Source organism: Limulus polyphemus, unplaced genomic scaffold (assembly GCF_000517525.1).
Source record: "Limulus polyphemus unplaced genomic scaffold, Limulus_polyphemus-2.1.2 Scaffold337, whole genome shotgun sequence".
NCBI classification, from domain to species: Eukaryota; Metazoa; Arthropoda; class Merostomata; order Xiphosura; family Limulidae; genus Limulus; species Limulus polyphemus.
The window spans coordinates 70,508-83,891 of NW_013665947.1; the positions used below are offsets into that span (position 1 = coordinate 70,508).

At 33.1% G+C, this 13,384-nt stretch overlaps 1 long non-coding RNA gene across 1 annotated transcript in view; it reads right to left on the reverse strand.

The window, feature by feature from the left end:
* Positions 1-8,323, reverse strand: part of LOC106457490 — a 12,603-nt gene extending 4,280 nt beyond the window's left edge. The window contains exons 1-2 of the long non-coding RNA XR_001290707.2: positions 8,089-8,323; positions 4,220-4,303 (exon numbers count right to left, since the gene is read on the reverse strand). This is a non-coding gene — a long non-coding RNA (uncharacterized LOC106457490). The remainder of the gene's footprint in view (positions 1-4,219; positions 4,304-8,088) is intronic.
* Between the last annotated feature and the right edge of the window lie 5,061 nt (positions 8,324-13,384).

Below are 13,384 nucleotides of genomic sequence, written 5' to 3' on the forward strand. Positions count from 1 at the left end.
ATATAGGCAGTAAATTTAAGTGAGTTTAAGAAAAAGCTTGATAAGCACACGAATGAAAAGGGCTGGGTTTTTTAATTTTATTTAATCATCATAATTTAGTTTTGAGGATGGAACAGCCGAGATGGACCAGTAAGTCCCTAAGTCCCATGTTGTCCCAAAATATTATGTTATATGTTATTACATCATATGATGTGAAACTCGGTACCAACAAAGTGGAAGCAGTTTTATTTTTTATTTTTATAAAGATTGAACAAGTTTTGGAATGTTTGGATTAGCTGGATATCATTTTATATTTTTAAATACATACATCTGACTTTGCTATAGTATTAGAATCTTCAAATAAATTCACTAGGAAGTGCCCTTTTTCACTGGCCTACCTTATGTAAAATAGCCTTCAGTACACACTTCAAAGCACTTTTTATTTTGAGATCACATCCGAGTTCTTAAATAATTTCAAATCCCTTTTTGTATATAAGAGTGCTTGAGATGTAGATTTGAAAAATGTTTTGTTGTAATCACTAGAAGAAAATTCTTAAGTTCTCATCTTTTATGCTAGTCATATTATACAGTGAAATGAGCACAGATATTCCATTAGTGTAATTAAGAAAGGTCTATCTGTTGTTTGGGCATTACAAATTCTATCTAAAAGGTATCTCTTTTACAGTATATAATGATTACAATGCTTTGACTTGACTAATCAGATGACCTCATGTCACTAGCCATCTGATGAGATACTCTATTTGTAAAATGTTGACTTCAGTGTAGTCCAACAAACTAGCAAATTGAGAGCAATAGCAATGCTTTTGTCAAGGGGTGAGACAGCTATTTATGTGTATAGCCGGAATGAAATAAGCATACAGTATATTTTAACTAATTCTATACACCATGATATCTTATTTACAATTGTAAAGTTTAGTTTGAGAACTGTGCTAGAATTTATGTGTAATCAGTGAAGAATTACAAGAAGGCAGCCATTATAAAAAGGTAAATACTTTTTTTCTCTAGATTTTTCTTGCACTATTTTAATTACATAGGACTGTCTTTTGTCAGGACCAATATGTAACAAAGTTAACCTAATTATAACAAGTAAGCTGTAAAGGGTTTTTTTGAAAAGTGGATATATATATGTGTGTGTGTGTGTGTGTATGTGTGTGACTTATCAGGCAAACTTAAGATATCTAACTAAACCAGATATATCAGGTATACATTGATTAAGCACTTTTTTTTTTAACTTCAAATTGTTAATCATTACAATTTTTTTTACAGGATCATATATTTTGAACTTAAAATATTGGAATACCTTTTATTTTACACATGTAGCATTTCTAGGAATTGATCATATGTACAAACGTACTAACTGACTGAATGGAGTTCTTATGTAATGAAAGATTACAAGAAAAGGAAACAATAATAGAGAAAAACCAGAAGAAAAAATCAACCTCAAAGTTGCATTTGAATTAAACACACATTGTGCCCAAATTCATAACATCCTTGAGAATAAAGTTATTTGGTTCTGGCAAGTTTTAAACTGAAAACCTTGGCAAAAAGATAGTAGAGGTTTTAATAATTTATTTTCAGGTTAAACTTGAAAGGGAAAAGCTACTAATTTATCAATACGTTTAAAGATAAAAGATCTAAGAAGAATCCATAAAAGTACATCTATACACCAATTAACATAATTTTTGTTAGAAAAGTCTTGGAATCTGTTTTCAAGTAATGTAATAGTGCTTGGAATGGTATTCCGATTGGTGTTGTTGGTTCAACCCTGTAGGCATACTGAAAGCCTCTGGTTAGGTGCCTCACCAGAGATTAGCAAGTTGAATACTTACTTTTTATTTTTTAAGTTAAAGACATTTCTACAATAGTGATAAAGTGATGGGTAGAACTGCTTTTGTTATGATGCTGAATGATGAAAGTTAGTTAAAAATCACAAATATCAGGCATAAGAGCTGATTCTATTGAGAATGCTTCATTAATCCAAAAGACATTTGGCAGTCATACTGAACAAAGTAGGACAGAAGATAAAAGTTTTAATAGTGAGAAGTGTATAGCTGTGTCCCTGAGGTAAAAACTTTAGAAAATGTTTGCTTTTTTGCTATGTGAGAGAAACAATGGTATTGAGGAAAAATATAAGTGCCATTTTTGATAAAACCCTAAAGTAATTTGCTTTGTGCTGACTGTGGTGAAAAAACAATGGTCTATTAGGAATTTTACATTTGAAGAGACTCTAAGAATGATATTGTAACCTGGTGCAATATATTAGATGCAAATGCACAAAACTGGATAAGGCATGACAACACTGTATATTTGACAAAAGAAGTACATCAATTTATTGGAAAAAAGTGCAGAGATGTGTTATTACTGGAGAATAATGCAATACTGTTCATTTACATTTTAATTTTATTGTTTTGGACTTGTTTTCTCCTAAAAACATAAGAATTACAAAAGGCTGAATTCAGATGCAAGTTCAAAATTGCTATGAATTTGAACATTCTTTATATATGGATTTCTGGCTGAGTATGGAACAGCTAAGTTGAAATATTAACTTGAATATGGTACATGCATTATACAGGTAACACATTAAAGTTTTAAACTTTAGTGCAGTTGCTCAGTGCTGATATGCATGTGTGATTATGATAAGCCTCCTTCTGTAACCTTGTTTTTTCTTATATTCTACTAATTCTAGGTTTTTAGAGTAACAAAGAACTCATAAGATAAAATATTAAGGAATAAGTACTTCCATGCTAATCAAAAAAGAAATAACACTGAAAGTGATAGGTAGAATCATGATCAAAAACACACTTAGTCTTAGATTCACCTCTAATTGGTCACTCAGCAACAGTTTCAAAGCTGAGAAAATTCTAATTGCAATAAATAGTAAATACACATGTTATATAAACATAAAATCACCATTACTAAGTCATGATTCCCCAGCACTAGAGCAAGAATCTGGAAGACAATAATGCATATCATTATTTAATACTAGAAATAAATAACCTTATAACATCAAATTTACCTTTCTTTAATTGGACACCCAACATTTTGCTTTACAGCTTCTTCAGAAGCATTCCACTAAAACACAAACCTCAACTGACAGTACAAAGCTTCAAATGGTTTAAACAATAAATTCTAATTGAATCTATAGTGTGCATTTAACATATTTCATAGTAAAGCTTATTATTAACTGTTACCTGTAGTGAAAAAAGTTATATCCAAATTACAGAATGAAATGACAAAAGAAGGAAATATAAAATAATTATAATATAGGCACCATCCTTTGTGTCTATTCATCTGTGGTCATATTTGTTTGATAAGAGCTTTAAATTTTCTATCAGTGTACTTGGTGGCTTTCAGAGAATGGTGGTTTCATGTCAGATGTCCAAGATTAGTTAAAAAATGATCTGCAACTTTATCTTCTATCATGTTGTTGTTTATAAAGAGAGTCAATATGTTCTCCTATTCTTGAGTGTAGGGGTTCTTCTGGTTTCCCCTATGTACGATGTTACATGTTAGATGGTAAGCAACATTGGAGACAAGACACTCATCTGTAGATTGCAAACACATTTTCTGTAATACAGTTGGCTTTGTTGGACTTGGCCATTCTTTAACTTTAATAGGCAGTTCAGATTTCCTGTTTATAGTTTTTATTTTCTTGGAGATGGTTTCATCAATCAGAGCTACTTTAAAATTAATCTTTTTTTGTGTTATCTTTGGAAAATTTTTTTTTTTTCTTCCTGGTTTATGTGTTTTTTATGTTGAAGGTGCAATGCTAATTTCTGCACATTACAGTCCTTAAAAACTTATTTAATGTAAAAAGGTAGATATTTGTTGCTCAAAAGCAGTGCTCTTAGTTCAGAGCATGTAGTGTTTTTTCACTATAGTTGTGATCGATTCTTTTTAATTCTCCAACAATTGCACATTTCTTGGAAGCTTTGGAATGATGGAAGTTTTCTAATTGGTTTGTGAAACAAGGTAAAGTATGTTATTGTCCTGTAAAGTGAAACATTGAGTGTCCAATTAAAAAAAAATAACAAATTTTGTGATATAACATTATTTAATTTCTAGTATTAAAATATCTTTTATACATCAATATGCACTACAGAAATCAAATAATGCATATGATATTGTCAGACAAGAATCACAACACTTACTTATAACAAGGATAATAAACATAAAACAACAACATCCAACTTTTTTTTAGGAAAATAATATCTCTTACCTTCCAAAGTGTAACAGGAAACTCACTAAATGGATTGAGCTAATACAGATGACTCCCACAGATGACAGTGCATTAGTAGTTTTTCTGCAAAATGAGTTTTATTTATTTATTTATTTATGCACAATATTGCAAAAAAATTAACTTTAAAATAAACTTAACTCCATAAACCTGAGTAGATGATACCAATGTCTGGCCAAAAACCAGATTCCATGAGATGGTGCCAAAATATTTATGTCTCTTTGGTTAAAAACTAATCCAAACAATGTCATTGTTCATAAAAATTAAAATAAAATGAAGTTTTATAAGGTACGGTAATAATTATTGGAAAATCATGAAACTAATTCTGGCAGAACATGCAAAACATTACAGGTTTAAAAAAGTTAGGAAGTTGTTGAATTTACTACTAGATTAAGAAAAACACACACATTTATAATCAAAATATAGATTATCAAAATTTACTGTCTAACACTAAATAAGGTAAAATTTTCGTCTATTCTATACTCCTGTTGTCAGAACTTGTGTTGTTACTAATAATGCTTTAATTCACTATTGTAATATATATATATTATGATACGCATCTTAAATAACATTACTTGTGTAAGGTACAAAAAATCAGGAGATTTATTAAACCTAAGTTTTACAAAATATCAACATGTAATTAAGGAGTTTCTTGCCAGGACATTGTAAGGAAATACCTTAATGTAAAAATACAAGCACAAATACAGATACTAAAAAAAGCAATGCTGTTAAGATCAAAGCACACAAAATAATAACAATAATGTTAATGAATTAAAAAAAAAATCAAACCCTTCTGTAATAAAATAACGTTAGTTCACAGATAATAATCACGGAAGTATACTTGCAGTAATTTTTTTTAACAATCATACATTTTACATAGCACAGTATCACAACTCTCTAACCTAATACCTCTCTTTCTCTCTCATCAGTCTCTTTTTAGACCAAGAGATTATATCACATGACTGGCTACTAAAACTTTTACATAACATCATGAACAAAGTATTATTAGTGTTATAAAAATGACTTTAATAATTAATGTTCACTTGGAAGCAGGTGAGCTAATGTTTAAGCAAGTAAAAATATAACTGACTCAAACAATATAAGGAAAAATACATAAATGATAAACAAAATCATAACTAAGACAGAAATAGAAGCTTCATACATTAACATGCATTGGCCTATGGAAACAGGTATAAGCTATAGTGTCATTAGTCAATAAAATTTTAACTGATCAGTTAACACTTATCGCAGTTTGTTATCCTAATATACTGTATAAACATTTTCATAATTTTCATTTTCTGACACCAATATATATATATACAGCTTTCCCATACAGGCTTACTAAGATGATCAAACGTGCTGATTATTATTGCTACGTTACTTGAATGCTTAAACATTCTTGAGACAATTACTTTAAACCACTTAAACTAAAGGAAATCTACAAAATATTTAAAACATGAATGCTATTGAATAACAGAGGAAAGTAAAAAAATCAAAAATACGTAAGAGTTGTAAGAATGTCCTAAATAATTTGTTTGTAAATACTCATAACAATTTATTTAATGGAATGCTTAGATTAAAATTGTAATACAAAAACACATACATTAAAAATAATCAACTTTAAGAGGATTTTTGCAGATTTGATGTATTCTAAGGTCAAAAATTAGGCCACAAATATGATTTTCATACAATGTGCTTTGTATGTGTAGTTTAATGCAATGAAACACACACAAAAACAAAACAATTCCTCTCTGGCTAAACTATGGAAAAGGTGAAGAGATAGGTAGCTAGAATTATATAATGTAGAATGATTTTGATTCTTAATTTAAGTATTCTATTTTAAATTGTGACAAAAAAACTTTCTTTAGAATTTTTTGTTTTCTCTGGGAAAATCTATGGGAAGATGATTGAAGTTTTTGAAATTATGGATGCTTTAGACAGTCATTCTATACACATGTACGTATAGTAAGGTAATGATGAATAGGTCAACAAAAAGATTAAGGTTTGTGGCCTCGTTGTTAGCCGAACATTTAATTGAAATACTAATTTTTTACTGTAAATTTTAATATTATACTCGTAACTAATTAGCTTACATCCTGTGTTTCATCTGCTAAATTGTTCTCACCTTCAAGAAAGTTCTTAAAAGGAATTTATGTGTTGGTAAGAGCCAGAACTCAATTTCGGGTCTTCTTGTTAGAAAGACTATCCAATTGTCAAGGCTCTCGCCACATTGGGACTTGAATCCATGATTTGACTGCTTTCAAGAGGGGTATCCTGGTTTTGCTGACTCCTGTATTAGGTGTCTGTTATCAGGTGAGTGGATGTAGAAAGCTTCTTTTGTGTGTATGGTTTATATCCCATTATTTTAGTATTATGCTTTAATTCATTTTCCTGTATGATCTCTTCTAATATGGTGTAATGCATATAAATTTATTTGTTCATTTTGTTTCCCCAGTTTATCAGAGTCTACATTCACAGAGGATGTTGTATATGGTATTTTTTATCTTCATTCAGTTTCTAGGTGGTTTGATGTATACTACCTGCAATGATACTGTATATTTGATTCTGAATACTGTTCTGTCTGCGTGTTTCCAGAGAGACCTTTGATATGGAAATATGTTTTAAATTTGTTGCTGCTTATACATTGTTTTTTCTTTAACATGTTTGCAATAGCACATCATGTAGAAATGAAAATGTTACAATAAAATAATATTGTTAACAACTGGGAAATGAACCAAAAGATAAAAGATAAAAAAAAGGCTACTAAATCCACCTAACAGATAAAACACTCAGTCAACTTAGCATAACTTCAGCAAAATCATTCAAGTAATTGATTCATGTACCAATGAGATGACAGAACACATCTTCCTGATAAAAACTCAACTACAACTGAATCCCAGTTTCTGCTACCAACTACAGACTACAGTCATACTCAGAACTTCAATGAAAGACTACCAAGTAGGTAAAATAATGCTATTAACTACACCTGAGTGGTTATACAGGGATACTAACCATTATAAATGTGTCTATGGGTTGTCTTTTTGAAAAGGCTAGAAGTATACTTTTAAAAATTATGGTGACAGAGTTAAGCTTTAAAAATCTATTTGTGAAACTTTGCTTCAATATATTGTAGAATACAGAATGTGTAGCAAGTTAAATTATTTTCAAATCCTGCTAGATTAGTGAAAAGATTTTCGGGGCTATAGCAAGTTCGATTAAAAAATAAAATAGAAAAATAAATTCATTTTATTATGATGTCTGGATGGATGGTGACTTTCATTAGGCCAAATGGACTTCTGACAGTCTGTCATTTTCCCTTTTCAGATTTTGTTCTGCTCAATTTATGAAGCTGGAAAGGTAACCATTTATGTACGAGTTTCTAAAAGATACAATTGGTTTTAGTTTTACTAAACAACATAATTCTATAGCTATACTAACAAACACAATAACAAAATTTAGGGTCACAAAATAAGTACATTAGAAATTTGCATAACCCGGTATTAGAAGAGTTATATAACTTATACAAAATTTCCTTCCTTCGTATTTTATAAATTAGTGAATGACAATTTAATATAACTTAGAAGTATATCTAGTTTCAACTCTTAAGACTAATGCCAAACCGAAATCCAAAACTTTCTGATAATTTTAAAAGTTGGATTACATACTATTAATATTATTACAATATAAATGAGGACTACTTTAGATTAGTTTAGTGCTGAGGGTTATAAAACATATTTTCAACTCAGAAGTTAAAGTAATTTAACTTCAAAAGCAGGCAAAAAGTGAAAGACTTAATATTATTAGTAATTATAATATACAAATAAAATAGTAGTACTACTAAACTAGTCTACCTCAACACAACGGCACGAGTGAAAATTTAGTTAAATTTCATCACAGCATTTTTTGTGAAACATTTTGTTCCAGACCTAAATGGACTATAAATTTCAAGATACATGGTCTAACATTAACTAAATGTTAAAGGGCAGATTTATTAAGCTTAGACACATTGTAGATACACTAAATTTCAGAAAGCTATCTAAAGGTTCGATTCTTTCGACTGAAGTTACTTTATTTTCTCGCGTGTCATATTTTCCACATATTACTTATTTCTTCACCAAAGCTTTATTAGTATCTATATTTTTGTTGTGTTTATTTTCCAAAATTCCCTATTTTTGCCAACTAATTTTTTATGAAACTATCCTACTTGTTGTATGGGTCCATATTACGACACACGTTCTAACTAAAAGTGGTTAGTTTTATATAGATTAATATAATCCCCATATTTACTTATGTTGTTTCTTTGAAAATTTCTTTCTGTGACCACGAACTTCTCTCACAGTTATAAAACAAGTAGGATCAAAACTTCACAGGGGCATTGGAGTGAACCCAGGGTTGTCATTATTTATATGGCGTGATTCACTTCCAAGGAATTCCCAGTAGCTCAGCGATAAGCCTGAGGACTTACAATGCTAAACATCTTGCTGTGGCCGCAACACCAGTAACACATTGTGTAGATTTTGACCAATCAAAAAACAAACGAACCTTACCAAGGAGGGGGTCTAAACGCTCACAGAACGTCATCCAGATATGATAAAAGTTTAAAAGTAGGTTTACAGGGTCGCTGAACACGAATATAGTGTCGTGTTTTATGTCCTTGGCCATTCTCGGGGGCGCTATATTTGAAACTGAAATCAGATATTCATTTATAAACTAGCAGGATCATACATGGCACACGTGCTCAGGTACCGCAGGTGATTGTATTTAAGGGATGTGTTTTCAGGTACAGACTCGCTTTGGATTTTTTTAGTGCAAAGCTACACAATAGGTTATAATAGCTCTGTCCACCAAGGAGAATCGAACACTTTTCCGCAAATTCTGACAAAATACCAGCGTTCCGAAATGGCCGGGACGAATGATATTTTGCCTTGGGCCAACCCACCACCCAATCCTTCGGTTTCACCCATGATTATCGACAGGATAACAAATGATTTTTACCTACGACAGACGTTTCAGTTTATTCTGCAGAATAAACCAAACATTGTCATTGACACCTCAAAGACTAGACTATTACGTAGGGGTGGGATTTTGATCCAATCCCTTTCAAATGAAGACCTTATCTAACTCTATTGACCATGGAACTCTGGCCCTCCAGTGAAATGCCAGCCACCTAACAGTAATATTAAACTTTTTTTCTGTTTTCTTCAAAACGTGAACCTTTTCATCGCTACTGATAACATATGTCAAGCATTTACATACTTCATCCAATTCGAGATTAAAGCAGTCCACACTAAGAAAGACTGACAAACCAACTAATTTCCTGAAGATAAGCACTATCTCCAAGAAAACAACTGATCACATGCTTTTTATTTTCTACATTTCATAGCTGAATGACCCCACAGGCAAGCAGCTCAACACAGGACCACCCACCAGCCAGCAGTCAACTTACCAATCAACGACCACTCAGACGCCACCAAGACCAAGCCTACACAGACCATCGAAGCCGGTTTGCTGTTTATGAAAAGCCAACACACTCAAACATCAACCAGGAACATGCCAGCAATCTGTGACAATGACACCCAAACGGATACCTTACAGGCCACCATTCGAGACTCATATTCCTCAACAGTCAATCTGCTCTCATTCAACCAGCACACTCAGGCAAGAATAGCGAGAAGACAAAAAATTATCCAGGCCAACTTCACTAAATTCTACCCGAGTAAAGAGACAGCCATGACAGAAAAATCTCAACACAACCATTCCAGTCGTCTCCTGGTAATTGGTGTGAACTTCCTTACGACTTTTGTGGAATTTTTCAATAACAGCTACCTGCACCTCTCATGCTACTTGCTCCAAGCAACAATGATGATTCCGACAATGAGTATGTCAGAACATACCCCAGCCTGACATAATCTTTTCACCCTGCCAGTCTATTTTAACTGCATTTAAATACTTTAATTTTTAAAATTATTTTGAAATTGTTATTGTCACACATGCTTTCCGTTACAGACACGTATTTCCATCAGATACTCTTTTCTCCATTACAGTTTTACTAGGGCACAGCTCAGGTAATCTGTTTTGATGCCTGGACGATGATAGTGGGTTTTCTCGAGGCACTCCTATTTCTCCCACATTCAATTCTCAGGCATTGGATTATTGATCCAAGCCGAGGCATAAGATTTACCAATCCTCACCTCCCTGAAGGACCTTCCATCCCACAGGGGCTGTTTGGTTTAAGAATGAGAAGAAGAAAAACGCATTGTAATTTGCAATTGTAATCAAGTCGAGCAGTATCATTCACGCATCACAATATCCATAGCTTTCCTGGACTTTTTGAGGTGGCTTCACTCCATTCTAGATACACCCTAATACTAGTTGAACATTTAATATGACAATTTTAAACTAATATAAAACCTTCTTCTTCTTTTGTTTTTCACATTGCCTTAATTACGAGTGGGGCGAGAGAGATATGAAGATTTCTGAGCACCTCTGGTTCTCACAATAAATCTAAATACCTGCCAAGATTGCATTGGATTGAGGAATCGAACTCCAGATTTTAGAGTTGTGCATTCGAACTTTTGCTGCCAATCCACTAGGGACCTCCTCTTGGTAGCTACAGAAGTAATTGGGTATAATGGGGTAGCTTAATTAATTGGTGTATTACAGCCTCTGTGAATCATGAGGGGGCATCTAATTTCTGAAGCAGAGTGCTGGTTTATTCAGGGCTGCGTTAAGGCACCGATGGGCTGTGGGCGAAGTATAAACCATTGTCTCCCTGCATTAACGAAAATACCATAAAATTTGATAAACTAAAGTTATTAGTGATAAGAAAGCAAGGAAATAAATATAGAAAAATCATATATGTAAAACTTGATTTATGTAAAAATTAAATGAATGAATAACACTTCTCTCACCCCCACCCCTGACTACCTCGCGCGCGCGTTGGACCCCTGATGGCGATGGTCCGGGTAAACTGCCCATTTTGCTTATTGGATAAAACGGTCCTGGGTGTATGCTATTATATCCAAACATTCTAGTTTACATTATAGTTGTTGTGCGCATTTGTAAATTTCTGTGTTCCGAAAATACTTGAGCTCACAATCTGTTATCTCTTGTTGTTATCAATACAAAGATAAATTTCAAAACACATTTAAATTTTGAAAATAATTAAAATCTCTTATCTATAAATTAAACTACGATATTGCTAAGGGTTCGAAGAAGGCAGTCCTTGATCTTCTTTCTAGAAACGGGAAAACTCGCACAGCAGAGTATTTGGGACAACAACGGTTTCTCAAACTAAATTCAAGGCAACATGCACCCGAGCAGAGAAAGTGGGTTTTCTCTGGGCACTCAGGTTTCCCCCTAAATCTAAATTATGGCATCGGATCTTATGATCCCCGCTGACATGAAAAAAAAACCCGCCCGTCACAAGTGGACACGCCACATGTTAATTATCCTTTTCAAATCTGTAGTTCATATGATGAAGATAAAACACATTTAAGTCCATAAGACCCCTTCAACACAACCCCAGTCTCCAGTACCATAAGTTTCTCGCCTATGCCAACCTAAAGCCAACCCTTCTTTCTCCGCTTTTAGCGTTAACTGCTCCAAAGCTGGAGAAACGAGAATATTCTGCCAATTACCTAAGTCCTATTCAATTGAAAAAAAAAATTGTAATAATTTCGCGTGCGGGATGAAAAAGAGCTAGAGTTTTTGAATATCCCTGGCAGTTTCTCAGCCCTTAGCTGAAATAAGACTGTTACAATGGAAATTGCGACGAATAGTTGTGTCGATGAGTTTGCACGTTATTAAGCACCAAGATACACTATGGCTTATCTGTGCTCTGTCCACCTTTAGCATCGGAAGCCCTGACACTTACCATTGAGCCACAATCGATCTGAACTAAGTAAGTTAGGCTTATATACAATTAGTCTTGGAATTCCTGTTGAAACATTGTATTTGAAGTTAGGCTTAGATTAGTTTGTTTGTTTGTATTGGACTATCTCTGCTCTGCTCACCACTGGTATCGAAACCTGGTTTCTAGTGTTGTAAGTCAGCAGACATACCGCTGTACCACTGGGGGGAGGGCTGCATATTTTGTAACAAGTAAGATAATTAAGTTTGAGGTGGAACATAAACACATTTAGTGATGTCAAACTGAGAAATACATGTTATTATTTAAAGATCTGCATATGTAATTTGTATAATGAGGCAGGTTCTATAGACATTATGAAAGATTTATTAGAATAGCAAACAATTTTATCAAACACTTGCAGAAAAATGTGTAATTCACCATTTCACCTATCACAACAAAACCTTACCAAAACATATATAATGACAAAATATAACATAAAATTATTATAGATAGCATCTATAATCTTATATCAGTTCATATTAAACAATCAATATTCGGTTGGTCTTCCTCGTACTCCACAAGTGACGTAGCATGCTATCGATGAGGTTATTGATCTTTCCACCGTGATTTCACCCCCAACTTGTTACAAGAAGGCGCTGCAACTTGACTACAGTAGCTGGTTTAGAGTCGTGGTTAGCAATTTTGTGGCTCAATTTTGCCCAACAGTTCTCAATGAGATTACAATCTGGAGAATTTTCTGGCCATAGCAATTGACGTTTCTCTGGGGGATATGAAAAGCAGTTTTTCCACAATGATGAATAGCTGCCCAAATATATACCGCCCCACCTCCTATGTGTTCCATGTAGAAAATACAGTTATCCCTCATTTGTCTTTCAGGCAAATGACGAACACGAATCCTATCATTAGCTTTAACAAGCCGGAAACAGGATTCATCTGGAAAGTCACCAGTGTCCTACCTGTAAGTTGGTATGCTGTTTTTTCCAAGTCACATAGGGATGGTGGTAAATTCTGGCTAATATCAGCTTACAAATAGCCCTTCTTGCAAAATAATCTTGTTTAGTCAGTCTTCTATTTACTGTTCTTCTATATACCCTGGAATGAATGTCTTAATGGCATTCTTGTCATAAGGTGTTGCAAGACTTTTTTGACCATGATGTATTAACCTGACCAAAATGTGGTCATTTCGGGCAGTTGTTTTTCGGAGTCTACCAGTAGACTTTCCTGGAACAACCTTTCTTGTAGTCCGATTACGTTTCAGGATTCTGGATATAGTA